Source organism: Mytilus galloprovincialis, chromosome 13 (genome assembly GCF_965363235.1).
Source record: "Mytilus galloprovincialis chromosome 13, xbMytGall1.hap1.1, whole genome shotgun sequence".
Lineage (NCBI taxonomy): Eukaryota > Metazoa > Mollusca > Bivalvia > Mytilida > Mytilidae > Mytilus > Mytilus galloprovincialis.
In genome coordinates this window covers 72,906,959-72,926,832 of record NC_134850.1, presented here as the reverse complement: position 1 = coordinate 72,926,832, position 19,874 = coordinate 72,906,959, and the positions used below count along the sequence as shown (strand labels likewise).

The following is a 19,874-nucleotide window of genomic DNA, read 5'->3' as shown; positions in this document are numbered from 1 at the left end:
TAATAAGTGTCACTATGCAATGGCTTGGGCTCCTGACGATGGACATGGCCATGGTCAATTAGTTAATTCTAATTGGTCTAAATAGATGTTCGAAACACCTTATGATCTATGGAGTTGGGGTGCTGGGATAGGCTTTGACAACGATTTATTGAAATATTTGAGCTATTATCACGCTGTCAGCCTGAGAATTATTTAGTTGACATCTTGTTGACTTTATGATCTCCTCGTACCACAATAAAGTGGTTATTTGGTGCATTTTGAACACTGCTGCAATTTCCTGTATTTGCTTATTCACTGGAGGAAATATCTATCATCAGCAATGTTAAAAAATTGGGGTTTTACCCACATCGTCTCAAATTGCAATCTGACACTTTAAGGGCAGTCCACCAGTGATCTGTTATGGCTTTATATTTTATACAGTTTTATAAACAAACTGGAATTACATAAATGCAACTAGCGATGGATATGATTTAACTGAACTGTGTAACATCAGATAAGTCATTGGAAGAAGATAAAACATGTAACGTGTGCCTATACACTTCGTTAGTGATGTTTTTTGACAAACAGCTGTAAAGTGTGTAAATAAAAGTGTAATATCTTATCAGTTCTTGAGTTACGCTTAATTTATAGATAATTGATAGAGCAGAACAAAGAAGGTTAGTTTATCAATGAACCCAATGTAATTATGATGATAAACAAATGTTTACAAATATATCTTTATTTAAAGTTGAGAAATAAAACCATCAAAGATAATTTTTGATATTTGTTTACGATAAGTGGTCATAATTAATACGTTATAATTAAGTGCAACGGTTATTATCGGCAATAGCAATAGTGCATTGATAATGTGTTTTTCATTTCTGTCATAATAGATATTAAATTTGAAAAATATCTATACCGAAAGGTTTAAGGGTTGATTAATTACGTCAATTCCATGTTAAAGTTGTAATACATACATGATAATACAAGGAAAGTAAATGTAAAAACCAATACGTCAGAGATTTTTTAGTGAGAGGAATAAGTTGATAAGAAAGTGCTGAGATTTGCAAAACAAAAATGTATGGTTTTTGATTGTCTGATAAATTAAAAAGTCAAATTGTCAAAATGCATCTGGTAAACGTGTTAGTTTATAAAGCAATGAATGGTGATTGGTTGCAATGTCTAGGAGGGATGTTCTCCTCTTCCCCTTATTTAGTTTCCTAATGAGTAACTGACATCTGATTGGTTGGTGAGTTCATACAGGCTTGATAAAGAATCAATATTACATCAAGAAATGAATTGCACACTGCCTTCTGGCGATTTCTTCCGATCTGTAAGCATGGCTAACAGACACTTTAAGAGAGCGAAAAAAACAAAAAAGGCTATCATGAAAAAGGCCTTCTATCAGAAAATAGAAAGATATAGATTCGCTCTCTCAAGAGGAAAAAAATCAATTGAAAAAGCACGTGAATATGTTAAAATATTCACCACTGAAAAAATAAAAGACGATGAGATTTTGTTACTCAGTATAGGATTAAAATATCTACCGTCTCCCTCGACCAAATTTGCAAAATCTAGTATTGCATCAGATTTCAATGAATTTGCAAGAAAACTAAGATGTAAATATCATTTTGACAAGGGTGAAATTTTTAAACGTCATCCCTTTATAACAAAATCTGGATATGAACCGGTTATGCAGGAAGTGACTGCAAAACAAAGAAAAGACACATTAATGGTAAAGCCCAAATCTGTATTACAGTCGCCTCCCTTGGTATTCTCAACAGTGTTTTCAAGACAGAAATCACACATAAAGAACAATATCTTAAATCAATGGGATACATTGAAGGATGACGAAGAGGCAAACATTTTATTTTATTTGATAAAAGACCTCTGTTTGCTTTCCGTATGCATAAAAACTTGAAAGACACAGTAACATCAGCAACTCTGGGTAATTGATATGTTGCAGATTATGATAATAGTTTCTAAACTTTGTTCGTTAAATTGATAAACAAAGTTAGATAAAGCGTATAGAAAAATATAAAACAGATCATGAGGTGTCGAGCCCCTAATAAAATTACAGTATTTTTATAATAAGTGTCACTATGCAATGGCTTGGGCTCCTGACGATGGACATGGCCATGGTCAATTAGTTAATTCTAATTGGTCTAAATAGATGTTCGAAACACCTTATGATCTATGGAGTTGGGGTGCTGGGATAGGCTTTGACAACGATTTATTGAAATATTTGAGCTATTATCACGCTGTCAGCCTGAGAATTATTTAGTTGACATCTTGTTGACTTTATGATCTCCTCGTACCACAATAAAGTGGTTATTTGGTGCATTTTGAACACTGCTGCAATTTCCTGTATTTGCTTATTCACTGGAGGAAATATCTATCATCAGCAATGTTAAAAAATTGGGGTTTTACCCACATCGTCTCAAATTGCAATCTGACACTTTAAGGGCAGTCCACCAGTGATCTGTTATGGCTTTATATTTTATACAGTTTTATAAACAAACTGGAATTACATAAATGCAACTAGCGATGGATATGATTTAACTGAACTGTGTAACATCAGATAAGTCATTGGAAGAAGATAAAACATGTAACGTGTGCCTATACACTTCGTTAGTGATGTTTTTTGACAAACAGCTGTAAAGTGTGTAAATAAAAGTGTAATATCTTATCAGTTCTTGAGTTACGCTTAATTTATAGATAATTGATAGAGCAGAACAAAGAAGGTTAGTTTATCAATGAACCCAATGTAATTATGATGATAAACAAATGTTTACAAATATATCTTTATTTAAAGTTGAGAAATAAAACCATCAAAGATAATTTTTGATATTTGTTTACGATAAGTGGTCATAATTAATACGTTATAATTAAGTGCAACGGTTATTATCGGCAATAGCAATAGTGCATTGATAATGTGTTTTTCATTTCTGTCATAATAGATATTAAATTTGAAAAATATCTATACCGAAAGGTTTAAGGGTTGATTAATTACGTCAATTCCATGTTAAAGTTGTAATACATACATGATAATACAAGGAAAGTAAATGTAAAAACCAATACGTCAGAGATTTTTTAGTGAGAGGAATAAGTTGATAAGAAAGTGCTGAGATTTGCAAAACAAAAATGTATGGTTTTTGATTGTCTGATAAATTAAAAAGTCAAATTGTCAAAATGCATCTGGTAAACGTGTTAGTTTATAAAGCAATGAATGGTGATTGGTTGCAATGTCTAGGAGGGATGTTCTCCTCTTCCCCTTATTTAGTTTCCTAATGAGTAACTGACATCTGATTGGTTGGTGAGTTCATACAGGCTTGATAAAGAATCAATATTACATCAAGAAATGAATTGCACACTGCCTTCTGGCGATTTCTTCCGATCTGTAAGCATGGCTAACAGACACTTTAAGAGAGCGAAAAAAACAAAAAAGGCTATCATGAAAAAGGCCTTCTATCAGAAAATAGAAAGATATAGATTCGCTCTCTCAAGAGGAAAAAAATCAATTGAAAAAGCACGTGAATATGTTAAAATATTCACCACTGAAAAAATAAAAGACGATGAGATTTTGTTACTCAGTATAGGATTAAAATATCTACCGTCTCCCTCGACCAAATTTGCAAAATCTAGTATTGCATCAGATTTCAATGAATTTGCAAGAAAACTAAGATGTAAATATCATTTTGACAAGGGTGAAATTTTTAAACGTCATCCCTTTATAACAAAATCTGGATATGAACCGGTTATGCAGGAAGTGACTGCAAAACAAAGAAAAGACACATTAATGGTAAAGCCCAAATCTGTATTACAGTCGCCTCCCTTGGTATTCTCAACAGTGTTTTCAAGACAGAAATCACACATAAAGAACAATATCTTAAATCAATGGGATACATTGAAGGATGACGAAGAGGCAAACATTTTATTTTATTTGATAAAAGACCTCTGTTTGCTTTCCGTATGCATAAAAACTTGAAAGACACAGTAACATCAGCAACTCTGGGTAATTGATATGTTGCAGATTATGATAATAGTTTCTAAACTTTGTTCGTTAAATTGATAAACAAAGTTAGATAAAGCGTATAGAAAAATATAAAACAGATCATGAGGTGTCGAGCCCCTAATAAAATTACAGTATTTTTATAATAAGTGTCACTATGCAATGGCTTGGGCTCCTGACGATGGACATGGCCATGGTCAATTAGTTAATTCTAATTGGTCTAAATAGATGTTCGAAACACCTTATGATCTATGGAGTTGGGGTGCTGGGATAGGCTTTGACAACGATTTATTGAAATAAATAAGTGATTGGTTAAACGCACGTGGTGACCCCCTATGAGGCGTATGGGGTAAGTAAGTTTCATATGGGGTTCATGATGCGTTAATGGCGACGTCATCTATTTTAATGTTGTTGTATTTCATTGTTTATTTTTCAACAAAACGCCGCAGAAAAAGTCCAGCGTCCAATAAATTCATTATACGGTTAACTACTGACCATCTACGGATCTGTAGAGGGTGAATGAAATTCATAGGGGACTAAGCCTCCGGCATCACCCCCTATGGATTTTACTAATTAGTTAACCCTCTATGGATCCGTATGTGGTCAATAGCGAACCATATAACTTATAATGTTGCTATACAATAAAAGGGTTATTGCATGAATATTGGGAAATATTGTCCCTCGTAGAACATATATATTGCACTCGCAAGCTTGTGCAATATAAAATTCTACTAAGAACAATATTCCAGAATATTCATGCAATAACCCTATATTATATGCGATATCTCATATAGTTTATAAAGATATCTTATATACTTTATAAGATATAGTTTTAATATAAGAATATCTGTGTACGGGAACGACTGAATGTATGATCGCTATGTCTCGCTTTTTCGACAAAAGTCGTAGGCTCGACAAAAATGCATTTACAAAGAATCATATTATGGTATTATTCTCACTATTTAAATGATCTTTTCTGAAATAGGTCTTTAGCATAAATTATTTTCTCTTTTAGACTTTACTATCTATGAGTACCAACATAATCTTTAAGCAGTTCGATGGATTTGGAATCCAGACCAGACAGTCAAGAGAATTTACCGTAAATAGAAAATTAGCAAAAGTGACAGCAACACACGTATGTTTCGAATGGCGTGATAGATTTTGGACAGGAGTAGCAGACTGTGGTGCATTGATTCCTAAATCTTGACAAAACAACAACTGAACACCTTTTTGTCTTTTTCAAGTAGGATTGTGCTAAAAAAAAATTAAAATGCCAGAAATTAATATGGGATAGTTTGAAAGAAGAACTTTCAAAATGACACATAAATTATTAGCACAAGGATTCATTGCAATGAGACAATTTCTGATTTTGTGTATTTTCAACTTTTTATTTTTTTATAAACTTTAAATAATTTGATGAACTGCAAGTATTATTTAAATATGAACACGTAAGTCTCAAGTGTGGTTCATGCAGTTTTTAACTGCTTTTTGTTTAAAAAGGGGTTTCCCTTAAAAGAAAATTTAATCAAGACATCAAAATAAAATATTGAACTCGATTTCAAATTCATTTTATTTTCCTATTTTTGCCATGTTTTTATCAAATCTTAGCATATTTTTAAGTGAGAAAAGAAGACTTCTTGATGCTTCTAGTGTGCCACACTCAATTTTAAACATTGTCACATTTGATTTTCATATGTTATATTCTGGCTTTCAATGTTTTATGTATTTTTTGTTTGTTGGTGAACGTGCAAATTGTGTTCTGACCAATGTAACTTATTCAGCAGTTTATTGAGCTTGATTTTGTTGTTCTTTAAACAATGAAAAACCATTTTTATTAATTTAAAAACTAGAAGAAATTCATCATCTGTTCTTCTATAAGGTTGCTTCTACTCAATGAGATATTACCATTTTTATAGATAAATAATATTAAATATATCAGTATATTACGTGCAGGTGAAGTCATTTCTTCTAAATGAAACATCATTACTTTCCTCATTTTCATAAAATTATAAATACTATAAAAAATTAAAGTTTTTGGAAAGTTTGGATCTCTTTGGTATGATTACCAATGAGACAGTTATCCACGAATTTTCAGATGAGGTGAATGCAAGCAATTAAAGGCAACCATACGACCTTCAACATTATAAGAAACAGCCATACCGAATATTCATCTATAAAAGGCCCCGGCATAAATAAATATGTTACAATTCAATTGAAAAAGATAACGGCCTAAAGTATTACAATTTACGAAGAACAATATGGCAGAAATGAACCAACAACAACCACTGAACGACAGGCTCCTGACTTTGGATAGGTACATTGGGAATCTGGAGGAGACAAGTTTGTGAGCGCTCAATCCTCTCCTAGCCTGGGACAGTGGTGTAATAGCACACCATACGAATAAGCATTTAGATAGTCCAGTATCATTTAAATACAAAAGCTTTCAAAATTTCATTTAATTTTGAAATCAAGAATTAGTAACAAAACTAAAATGGAAAATTTAATACAGATTGAATCACCTGGGTGCAATGTTGACAGATATGTATAATACAAATGTTGAAATTTAAATTACAATACTTAAAAATAACTAATTACCCATTTTTATCAGTGTTCTGATATACACAAAAAAAGTCTTGAAAAATCCCAAAATGGATGAAAACGCTAGACAATGCTGCTTTTAAAACTCTTTTTGTGTATTTAATTTTTAATTAAAAACCGACCCTTTGCAAAAGTTTAAAAGTCGATGAATCACATGAATGGGGGAGGAAAAATAATCATCATGCAAAAGCTAGTACATCTTATGTACTTATCGTTAGTGTTAAGCTTTAAACTGACCAAATCACAAACATCGACCTGTAAACTAACTATGTGAATTTATTGCTCTATTGAATATAACTGTGTAAACCTAATATTGTGACTGAATTCAGTCATTCTAATTTTTACTTTTGCAGAATTGGTCTATTTTCAACAAATATTTACTGAATTTGTGTTGACTGAATTCAGTCATCTGTTTTATAGATGTTAATACTATGTAATCTCACTTGGTGTAATTTAAGTCTTATGAAACACTCTTATTTAGTTCAATTTCTTGTAGCTTCTTTCAAATGTTGTGTGACTGAATTCAGTCAACAGTTTGTGAAAATAATGAACAGGATACAGAGTTAATTTCATTTAGCTGTTTCTGTTATATGTTGTTTGTATTTAATCTGAATTATCTGAAATCCGAATTCTGTTTCCGAATTTACAGTTTGGGCTTTATTTAAGAAGAACAAGTACAAATAAGATTTATGTTACCTTCAAATATACTGATTGAATTCTTTGATATAAAGATGAAATCGAGTGACTGAATTCAGTCAGTCACTCATAATGAAATAATAATAACAATACAATGTTTTTTTTTCTTCATATGTTGTAAGTTAACAATACTTATAAAGTATTTATGCAAATATTTCTTTGCCACGGTTGACGTTTTAATACGTTTAAAATAAAAAGGAAATGAAATGATGCACATTGCAAACAATGTTGAATATTAAATGGTATAATATAATGAATAATATATCTACTAAGTTCAACCCTTGAGATTTGACAAATCAGAATATTGACAAGTTGAAACAGAATGTGTTCGTGTTTCGTAAAATCGGTAAAAACATCGACGTGCAATGTAATGGCCTGACCAGTGAGTGTTACCAAGACGACTGGGTTTAAGTAAAGATAAAACAATCAGGAGCTGACTTTTATTTCACTACCAATCCAAATGGTGAAAAACTGAAAATACAAATATAAATACAATTTTACAATGTGTTCAATGATGATTAAAGTCCATTAAAAATACGGATAAACAGTTCGTAGATATATAAAGCTGTTAAAGTTCTTTATAATAATAAAAATATGAATATTCTTGCACACGTCGGGTTCTGTCTTGAATTAAATCGTGTAATCGCAGATACGAACAGTTTGAACGGTGAAATGTTCATAGTTTCTTTATAACATAGAGAAATATATTAAAACAGTTCATCGCTAATGTAAAGACATAATTTGTAATGTTTTAAAGGTAACTCATGCTGTGGTTAGCCACGAATTGTTCTTTTGGACAACGTGTCCGCTGAATGTTCTTTGCAGTTGTGCACACGACTCGCTGAGCAGTTTTCTCATTAGAAGAAAGGGGAAAGTAACGCGGATTCCTACACTGTCCTTTATAAAACTCCTAAAACTGGCGCACATAAAGAGATGTACGGAATGAAACGTTAACAATATAAAATGATGATCACATGAAGAATAAATGATGAATGAGTTCCAGAATACTCCCCGTCTGAGGTCTTTCTGACATCACTATTCCATTATCGAAAACAAATAAAATGTTAAATATATAACAACAGTACAAATATTCACTTAGAAGTAGTCCAACGGGAGGCTGGGTATTTCACAGCTTCTATCCTAGATATGGCGGTGTTTCCGACGAGATCGCGGCGATCTAAGATCCAACTCCATGGCTGTAGTTCTGATGGAAGAATCTCCTTTCGACACGGATATGCGATCTAACGAGGACGTCTTGAGAGACGGATGCTTTCCTTGACGTTTACGGCGTACATTAGACCATTCGGTACCATGTTCCTTTTCTCTGTGACTTAAGTTGGAATTGGTTACTAGTATTCTGCTTTCCTCTTGTCCTTGAGTATTCAAAGGCGAATTGAAGCTTTCCATGGGAATTGAATGTTTACGGATGTACTTTTCTTTGTCGGCATTCACTTTTGGGCTTCTGCAAATCTGACGATTGAAGTCGCTGATTTCATTTTCGGTTGCCCATGTAAACGGGGATAAAGTTTAGACGAATCAGTTTGAATTTCATTTGACTGGGTGTTGGTTTTATTACACTCAGGTAATTTCTTTGTATGTGGTTTCACAACACTGCAAGTTGGATTTGATTCCTTTTTAGTGAGTTCAAGGTGAACATGTTGCTTATCGGAGCGTATTTCTCCAACGATTATCCAACCCAGGTTTAACTTTTGCGCAAATGGAGCCTTTGGTGGTCCTAGACGTTGATCAAGGACATGATGTGCCTCTATAAGGTCTCTTCCAATGAGCAATAGGATTTTGCATTTTCCATCAATCGGGAGAATATGTTTTTGTAGTTCTTGCAAGTGTTGATATTGCAATATATCCTCAGGTGTAGCAATTTCGTTCCGATTATTGGGAATGTTATCGCATTCAATCAGTTCAGGCAGATTGAAACTAGTATTGTCTTGTACAGACTTCACGACAAAGCCGTTTCCTCGTTTACCGGAAGTAACCTTGCTGCCGGAGCATGTGGATAACAAATAATCTTTTGTTTCTGCTTGTACGTTGAATAGGCTGAAGAATTCAGGAGCCATGAGAGACCATTGGCTTTGGTCGTCAATAATTGTATACATGCGAATTACTTTGTCCTGATTATCTTTGTGAAAGACATTCACAGAAAGTATCTTGGCACAAGATTTACTGCTGTTGCCGTCTTTGGAGATATCTGTGCAAGTTGAACTAACAGAGGTAAGCTTGGTTTCAGCTAACTCAAGTTGCTCCCCGCCGTCGACTGATCTAGGCGGTGAAGGCGGTGCACCTTTGGTTTGGTACACTCGATTAATGTGTAATGCGGTGGTGTGTTGTTTACTTCCGCATTCATTGCAACTGATACTCGCGTTGCAATCACGACTTCTGTGCATAGTCGAATCACAGCATTTGTAACAAAGATTGTTTTGCCTCAACAGTTCCTTGCGTTCCTCTATAGTTTTGGCTCGGAATGCTCGGCATTCATTCAAGGTATGCTTTGTAGTGTGTAGGATACACAGACCTTGTTGTTGACTGCTGTCTTCAGTTTGCTGTTCAACACCTGTCTTATGGACGTTGACTTTAGAGTACGTCTGAGGTGTGAACCTTGGCGTAGCGTCTTTTGTATTTGGTGTTACCTTTGAACCAAAGATGAACCCAGGATCGTTCTTAATTTTGCTCATTTCCCTGATGAAGGCAGAGAATTCTGTAAAAGGTGGAAAGGCAACTTCATATTTAGACTTGTATCTTGAAGCCCTTGTTATCCACTTTTCTTGGAGTCCGTATGGTAGTTTTTCCACAATAGGATTTACCCCCTTTGACGAGTCGAAGTAAGCTAGCAAACATCCCAGCTTGGGATTTTCTTTGTGATACTCTATTTCTGAGATAATGTCTGACAAATCGTAAAGGAGTGAGTTGTCTTTATTTGTCAGTGTTGGAAAGTTGTCAAGTTTGTTGACGAGAGACGTCTGTAACATTATTGGAGCACCATATCGATCGTCCAGTCTTTCCCATAATCTGTGTAGGCCTCTTGTTGGGTTGTTGGCATTTGATGCCCTTATACTCATGGCATGTTTACCTGACTCTGGTCCAAGCCATTTAATAAGTAGGTCTATCTGTTCTGAGTCTGAAACTTGTAGTTCGTCTATGACATTTTTAAAGCTGGCTTTCCATGTATGAAATGATTCTGCCTGGTCGTTAAAGCTTGTTAGCCGGGAGAACAGCAAGTCCTTGCGAAGGAGAAATCTGGTTATCTCTAACGTAGGATTGTTTTGCTGCAGGTGTGCAGAAGGGGTCTCTTCTATTATAGCTCCTTGTCTTAGGTGTGAGACAGGGATCTCTTCTATAATGCCTTGATTTTGCTGTGAGACAGGGATCTTTGCTGAAACGCCCTGTTTTCCTATTCCAGTTACTGTTCCCAGATCTGGGAATACATTAACATCTGGTGACTTAGCACGTGTAGGCAAGACCTCAGGTGTTTGTGGTGGCAAGTTCAGTGCCACAGATGGCACGAACGCTGGTGCTTCATGTCTCAGCTCAATTTTAACAGGAATTTGTTCTTTCTTTTGAGGTCTGTTACTTCCTTTACAACAGTTGATACAGGAAGTTTATTGACGAAATCTTGCACACGCTTGAGAGGGTCTTCCGTTTCGTCAGGGAGATCACTAACTGCTTGGCTGCCATCGTTTTCCAGGATACGAGCCTCGGCGTCTGCGGCTGCAGCTTCTCTTTTTGCTTCGAGAATGTTCATAGCGGCCTTAAGTTCGGCTTTTTCTCGGACCGCACGTGCAGCTTCCTGTTCCATTTGAGTTTTCCTGCGAACGGCCTCCTGTTCTTTTTTAGCTTTGATGTGCTCTTCCTCCTGTTCAATTCGAGCTTTTAGGTGAGCAGCCTCCAGTTCCATTTGAGCTTTCATGTGTGCAGCCTCGGCAATTTTACGCGTGGCCTCTTGTTCCGCTTCAGCTTTTCTACGTGTGGCCTCTTGTTCCGCTTCAGCTTTCCTACGTGTGGCCTCTTGTTTTGCACGGATGGCTTCTTGTTCCATTTCGGCCTTGATTTCTGTTTGTCTGTATAGGGTTTGTTCCTGTAAAACGGCCTCCTGCTTTAGGACAGCTTCTTGCTCGGCAAAGGCTATCTTTGATCTAGCGGACTCTGCCTTGGCACGCTTTCTCCTTGCTAGGCTCGACATGTCGGAGGCGTGTGAGCTCCCACTGTGCGAGGTGGTCTTTCCCTTAGATGTCCTCGTTTTTGTTGATTTAGCCTTTGTCAAGGTAAGGCGATGCTCGTGCAAAGTTTCAATTGCCAGTTCGACTTTAGACATTCGGATATCCGTTGAGAATTTACACGTATCAATGTCTTGAAGGCTGTCTAATGTTTTTGTATTTTTCAGAAATGTCAAGTACTCGTCTGTGAGCCTGCGATACTTAGTACAGGCTTGTACAATTTTATCTTGTGCTGTTAACAATTGCTGGAGGTCGTTGGGAGGCTTGGCCGTTTCTAATAACTGAGAGTCTAGGTTTGACCATAGGGCCTCTAAGTCGTGATAGAACTTGTCACGTTTTTCTATAAAGGCTCCCTGTCCCTTTTCGGTAAGTTCACGCACTCGCCTAGTCCCGGCATTTTCATCTACATTTGTTGTTTTAGAGGGATTTTGTAATAATTCTAGATCTGGGACATTTCCCTCTGGGGGCTGAACCTCTTCTTGCTGTTCCGCGTGACTGGGATCCATGATGTAAATCGGCAATGTTTGTTCAACGTTGTTGGTTTGCTGCCGAGTACACACAAGATATGTAGTCCACTGTCAGTGTAAAGGTATGTACGTATGTACGTTGCTACGTTGTCGTTGAAACTACATTGTTGGTCTGTTGACTGTCGTGGAGTGGCGTACGTTATCCAAGAAAAACAACAGGCAAGTTGTAGCTTTTTCACTGTACTGGCCTGACCAGTGAGTGTTACCAAGACGACTGGGTTTAAGTAAAGATAAAACAATCAGGAGCTGACTTTTATTTCACTACCAATCCAAATGGTGAAAAACTGAAAATACAAATATAAATACAATTTTACAATGTGTTCAATGATGATTAAAGTCCATTAAAAATACGGATAAACAGTTCGTAGATATATAAAGCTGTTAAAGTTCTTTATAATAATAAAAATATGAATATTCTTGCACACGTCGGGTTCTTCTTCTTCTTCTTCTTCTTCTTCCAGGTAAGGAACCGAATTCAAATCTTGAATGTATGAGGTCCCGCGAAAACTAACGCAATGTCGGACAACACAGAAAGTTTTCTCTTGGCTATTTACAGGATAAAACGTTCTCTATATATATACAAATAAAACTATTTACAGGATGTTACTGTCTAAATTTTAACAGAGCATGCCTTCAGGGCAGCTCTGAATCCATCAACTGTGTCAGCTGATGTTGCGGATGTTGGCAGTTGGTTCCAGTCTCTAATGGTCCTTGGAAAAAATGATTGTCCGAAGGCATCTGTTGTGGCCCTTTCTTTGAAGAAGCGGTTTTTACCTCTGGTCCGGCTATCGTTTGGCATTAGATATTGGTGCCTATCTATGTCTATCAGATCATGTTGGATTTTGAATAGCATGCATAGCCTATTTTGTTTCCTGCGGTCTTCAAGGCTTTCCCATTTCAAAGATGTTACCATTTTTGTTACACAGCCAGGTGTGCGGTCTGTGTAGTTGTTGTTAACAAATCTAGCTGCTCTTTTCTGTACCTGCTCGATTGCTTTTATTTTAGCCTGTTTCGTAGGATCCCATACTGTGCTAGCATACTCAACTGAAGGTCTTACTATTGTTGAATATGCTGCTGCTTTGACCGGTTTAGTGCAATCTTTTAGGTTACGTCGTATGAAGCCTAGTGTTTGTTTCCTTTTCCCACTATGTTGTCGATGTGTCTGTCCCAGGTTAGATTATTGCTGATAGTAACTCCCAGGTATTTACTAGCTTCAACGGTGTCCAGTGTGTGTCCGTGTAATTTGTAATTAGTTGGTATTACAGGACGGTTCTTGGGTTGTATTCTAATTACAATGCATTTTTTTGCATTGAAGCTCATCTGCCACTTATCTTCCCAATCCTCTAATGATGTGAGATCTTTTTGCAGTAGGTCACTTTCTGCTTGGTTACTGATAGTTCGATAGAGGAGGCTGTCGTCTGCAAAAAGTTTGGTCTCTGATGATGTTGCTGTTTCTGGCATGTCGTTTATGTAGGCCAGGAACAGTAGGGGTCCAAGGACTGTTCCTTGAGGAACACCAGAGAGTACTGGTACTTGTTCAGAGACAACTCCTTCTAGAATAACGCTTTGCATTCTGTTTTGTAGGAATGATCTTATCCACCTGTTTGCTTTAGGATTTACTCCGTAGTACTCAAGATTATGTAGTAGGCGATGGTGTGGCACTTTATCAAACGCTTTAGCAAAATCTAGTAGTATGATATCTACCTGGCCGTTACCTTTTAATTTCGATGCAATATCATGAATGGTGATGATGAGTTGGGATTCGCAAGATCGTCGTTTGCGGAATCCATGCTGTGCATTTGTGAGAATTTTGTATTTGTCGAAATGGTCCATTACGCTGCTGTGTACAATGTGTTCTAGGACTTTGCATGTAATGGAGGTAAGTGATACAGGCCTGTAATTTGATGCCAAGTGTCTTTCATCCTTTTTGAAGAGTGGGACTACATTTGCATCTTTCCAATCTTGAGGGACTTCTCCGGTGTTGAGGGATGCTTGGTACAGTTCTGTAAGAATTGGAGCAAGTTGGTCTGCTGCTGTCTTTAGTATACAGGATGGTATAGCATCTGGTCCAGTAGCCTTATGTGGTTTCAGGTTCTTCAATAATTTATGAACTCCTTTTACATTGATTTGTATGTCAGCCATGGTGGTATATGGACTTTTCCCTTTATTTGGGAAGTTGTTCAGGTTCTCTTTTGTAAATACGGACTGGAATTGGTCGTTAAGGATATTAGCTTTGCTTTTGTTGTCGCTTTGGAGGAATCCCATTTTGTTCTTCAATGGTGATACTCCTGTCCATTCCTGACCTTTGCTTTTAATATAGGACCAGAATTTCTTGGAGTTGTCCTTGTAGTTGGAGCTGACTTCTTCCATGTATTTCTTATTGGCTTGTCGTATTTCCCATTGTACTTCTTGTCGTAGTCTCTTGTATCTGTCATGGTCTCTTTTCTTTTTGGTTTTCCTAGCTTTCTTGTGCGCTTTTTGTTTTTGGTTGATTTTGCGTCTTATTGCTGTGTTCATCCATGGGTGGGTGTGTCTACCTTGAGTCATTTTTGTTGGTACTCGCTTCTCAATGGTTTTTTGAATTTCTGATTAGAAGCTTTGCCACATGGATTCTACAGTTCTGTTGCAGGTGCTTTTAAAGGATGTCTTGAATGTTTCGAGATCTTCCTTTATCTTATATATATATGCTTTTTTCCACAGGTATATCTTTCTTTTAACTGGTTTGGGTTTTAAAGGTTTACATGCTATATCAAGTAAGACGATGTCATGGTCGCTGTTTCCTATTGATGGTAATGGTTTACATCTTAGTTTGAATGATGGATGAGTGGTAAGTATTAAATCCAAGGTGTTTTCTTTACGTGTTGGGAAATCTACGATTTGTTCTAAACCATTATCAGCTACGGTGTCTAAAAAAGCTTGACTGGTTCTTGTGGGGTACTGTCTATGTGTGATGGTCTGTTCTTGCCAATTTATATCTGGTAGGTTGAAGTCACCTCCAATCAAGAAGATGTTTTTTTGATGTTTTGATTTGATGGTACTTATTTCCTCTTTAACTGTATTAAGGTAGGTGTCATCCGTTTTATCTGGAGGGCGATAAAATGCACCAATAAGCATTTTCTTTTTTCCTTCTAAGGCGATTGTATTCTGTCTTGAATTAAATCGTGTAATCGCAGATACGAACAGTTTGAACGGTGAAATGTTCATAGTTTCTTTATAACATAGAGAAATATATTAAAACAGTTCATCGCTAATGTAAAGACATAATTTGTAATGTTTTAAAGGTAACTCACGCTGTGGTTAGCCACGAATTGTTCTTTTGGACAACGTGTCCGCTGAATGTTCTTTGCAGTTGTGCACACGACTCGCTGAGCAGTTTTCTCATTAGAAGAAAGGGGAAAGTAACGCGGATTCCTACACTGTCCTTTATAAAACTCCTAAAACTGGCGCACATAAAGAGATGTACGGAATGAAACGTTAACAATATAAAATGATGATCACATGAAGAATAAATGATGAATGAGTTCCAGAATATGCAAGATTTTTTAATTATTCGTTCATCGTGTAATGGCATTTTTATTTCACATTCTTCCGTTCAGATACCCCCCCCTTTTTACGACCCTCTTTATATATAAAAAAAAAAAATGATCAGAAAGTCATGTCAAGCAAGGAGGGTTGTCTCATTGACACCCATTATACCACCTTTTCTTATTTATAACTTGATCTTCAAATACTAATAGTACATCATCATAGTCAAAATTGACAGACAACTACACAGTGGAGTTTTTGTCCCTTAATGCTTTTTATGCCTAATATTTGAAGAAACTACAATAGAGAGGGCCCTCATGGGGTTTTTGATTATGTGATTACTTGGCCGTTTTTTTAATGATTATTTGATTATTAAGCCAAATATTTCATGATTATTTGATTACCTAGGACTGTATTTTTAGTTTATGATTATTTGATTACTAAAGATAAGCAAATATTTAATGATTATGTGATTATATTGGCAAAAAAATGGTGATTATGTGATTACTAGGACCCCCCCCATGAGGGGCCTCAATAGATACTAGTAGATAGAAACTTACATTAGCAATATCAACCAGACACGATCTGTAAAGAAAGGAAAACTTTTACAATCAACTTGAGCAAAGTTCGTCAACAAAAACTTTCTAAAAAGTTGTTTTGAATAAAAGAAATTCAAATACCCCTGTCATCCTGGACGAAAATAAGAAATTAAGCTGTCCAGTGGAAATAATGAAGCTTTTGCAAAATACTATGCGCAATTAGCAACTCCTCAAGGCATTGATCAAGTTGATATGAAGATTATTTTCAAATGTGTCAACTCCGTTGTAAAACAATCTAATTAAAGTATTGATCTCTGATTACGTTACACTACATACGAGCTCATATGTAGTATAACGTAATCATAGATCAATGTTTTAATTAGATTGGTTGTAAAATGATGAAATAATCACACTAAAATCTAAAGGAATGTATTGAATTCACATAAATCGAAATTTTAACCGGCGGCTATTCAAAATTTTAAAAAATAGGGGTAAAGCTGGTGACAAATATGGCCCGGATGCTGTCAACAACTATTCATATGAACATCAATACACAATTCATCCAACAAAAAGTGTATTATTAAAACAAAACATAACTTCATCAAATAAGAAAGGACTCGCCTTTATTAGCATGGGAATTAGGGGAAAGGAATTTAACAACATCTGGCCGAGCCATTCATCAAAGGAATTATTAACTAGATCATCAAAAAACGAAAATATATTCTGAAATATTGAAGAGATAATAAGCCTTGCAGGAAGAACATCGTACTATTGATGAAAACTGGGGTGCGTGGCACAAATGGATTAAAACCCCGCATTCCCTATGATATATAAAATTAACAATTACAGGTCGCCGCACAACCTTCAACAATGAGCAAAACTAATGCAGCATAGTCAGCTATAAAAGGTCTCGAAATGACAATGTGAAACAATTCAAAGGAGAAAAATAACAGGCTTATTTATGTACAAAAAATAAAGAAAAAACGAATATGTAACACATAAACAAACGACAACCACTGAATTACAGGTTCTTTATATCATGTTCTCAGATATCATCTCCCAATTTAAAAAAATCACGAAAAATTGAACCTATTATGTGTTGCTCTCCTAGCTATAAAATGTATTCAAAATCAAAGATGTGGAACATATTCTATCATAATCATTTGGTAACTAATGCAATTAGTGTCTCTTCCATGCCTGTCTTGAACATAAAAACTAAACTAAATATAAAATAAACAATACTCCTAATGCTCCGGTTGGTTGTCATTGTGCAACACAGTTAATAACACATATAGGAAAATCATAGAACTACATTTATCATAAAACACTGTCAAACATCCAAACATACTATCCACACTCATCTGTGTCCACACTTGTATATACAAAATATATATTTTGCCACATCTATAGAGGTGCTTCAATTCCGTCTACAAATAAATCAAGGTACATTTTTAAAAAGAACTGAATCTGTTCTACAGCAATATAATCTATCAACAATAGAAGAACTCTGGAATAATACACCTTCAAAATTTAGCTGGAAGCATACAGTAAGATCTTCAATCTCAGAATCGTTTTTGGAACGATAAATTTAGGACTGAAATAGCCTAAACAAGAATGTGTCCCAAGTACACGGATGCCCCACTCGCACTGTCATTTTCTATGTTCAGTAAACCGTGAAATTGGTATAAAAACTCTAATTTGGCATCAAAATTAGAAAGATTATCATAAGGAACATGTGTACTAAGTTTCAAGTGGAGTAGACTTCAACTTTATCAAAAACAACCTCGACCAAAATATTTAACCTGAAGCGGGACGAACGAACGGACGGACGAACAGACGAACGAACGGTCGGACGAACGGACGGACGAACGGACCCACAGACCAGATAACATAATGCCCCTCTACTATCGTAGATGGGGCATAAAAAATCAACATGTAATCGTCTAGATACTAACTCAATTATAAATATCCGAGGTGAAACGAAACGAGCTATAGTCAAGGCAAGAATTCTAAATGGAACCTATAAATATTACAATCAAATTAAGCAAAATTTGGTATCGACAATGTAGACGCAACTTGCCCTATTTGTCGTATTGAAGATAAAAGTTTCATATATTTCATTAATTACCAGATGTCCGGCTTTTAAAGGAATTCGTAGAAATCATATTTGTTTTCTATATCTCGTAGATGTTGCCCCTTCAACTACTTAGACATAATAAGATACTGAAAAATCCTAAAAGAAAAATGTAATTTCAATCTATTACTTATGCAGAAGAAGGATTACCTGGAAAAAACAGGTCAAATTAGAAGAAACAAAAATGTGTCTATAGTACACGGATGCCCCACTCGCACTATAATTTTCTATGTTTAGTGAACCGTGAAATTGTGATAAAAACTCTAATTTGGCATTTAGATTAGAAAGATCATATCATAAGGAACATGTATACCAAGTTTCAAGTTGATTGGATTTCAACCTCATCAAAAACTACCTTGACCAAAAAATTTAACCTGAAATTTTCTATATCATTTCTACGTTGAGTGAACCGTGAGATTTGTGTATAAACTCTTATTTGGCATTTAAATTAGAAAGATCATACCATAGGGAACCTGTATACTAAGTTTCAAGTTGATTTGACTTCAGCCTCATCAAAAACTACCTTGCAAATTGACCAAAAACTTTAACCTGAAATTTGCACTTTCATTTTCTATTTTCAGTGAACCGTGTAATTGGGATCAAAACTCTAATTTTGCATTTAAATTATAAAGATCATATCATAGGGCACATGTGTACTAAGTTTCAAGTTGATTGGACTTCAACTTCATCAAAAACTACATTGACCAAAAACTTTAACCTGAAGCGAGACGGATCGACGGACTAACGGAAGGACCAACGAACAGACGAACGGGCGCTCAGACCAGAAAACATAGCTAATGCCCCTCTACTATCGTAGGGCATAAAAAAAAACCCTCTTAAAACTTTATTTTCTAACCATGTTGTTGCAAAAAAAGTCATAAAACATTTGTTTAGCGTACAACTTTTCAGTGGGACGAGTTGCCAAGGTACGAGTTTTTAATGGTACGAGTTAACTTGCTTCTGTAATACCTCAAATCTACTTTCGTTTTGAAATATATATCCTGTATGGTTGATTTGCATAGTGTATAAGATTAGTGTATACATGGTATATAGGGCTAATGATTATTTTTTTATAATACTTATACTGTAAAAACACTTTTTAAAAATATTTTCCCTTTATGTATTACCATATTAATTGCTGACAGTCCTATGAAAGACATAGAATTTATTCTTTATTTTCAGATTGGTGTGCTATACAATATTGAATAGATATAGGAAGATGTGGTATGAGTGCCAATGAGACAACTCTCCATCCAAATAACAATTTATAAAAGTAAACAATTATAGGTCAATGTACGGCCTTCAACACAGAGGCTTGGCTCACACCGAACAACAAGCTATAAAGGGCCCCAAAATTACTAGTGTAAAACCATTCAAACAGGAAAACCAAAGGTTTAATCTAAAGAAAAAAAGAAATGAGAAACACGTATAAATTACATGAACAAACAACAACTAAAGTACATCAGATTCCTATTACTTAGGACAGGTAAAAACATTTGCAGTGGGTTAAACGTTTTAATGGCGTACAATGGGAGGCAACTCTCATTGTACCTAATTGATAACGCTGTGTACTAGATTTGCCTCCCCTTGTTGCGACATCAGATGGTTAGTTAGCATGTGGTTTTAGCAAAGAGC

General features: G+C 35.6%; 1 protein-coding gene across 2 annotated transcripts in view; it reads left to right on the top strand.

The window, feature by feature from the left end:
* Positions 1-19,874, top strand: part of LOC143056937 (caspase-9-like) — a 67,773-nt gene that overhangs the window by 29,618 nt on the left and 18,281 nt on the right. Inside the window, exon 1 of one of the 2 annotated variants that reach the window (XM_076230150.1) lies at positions 19,209-19,284. The exons of the other annotated variant lie outside the window; for it this stretch is intronic. The gene's annotated coding sequence lies outside the window, so the exon portion shown is untranslated. Of the gene's footprint in view, positions 1-19,208; positions 19,285-19,874 lie in introns of those variants that run through there. 2 annotated transcript variants of the gene reach the window in all.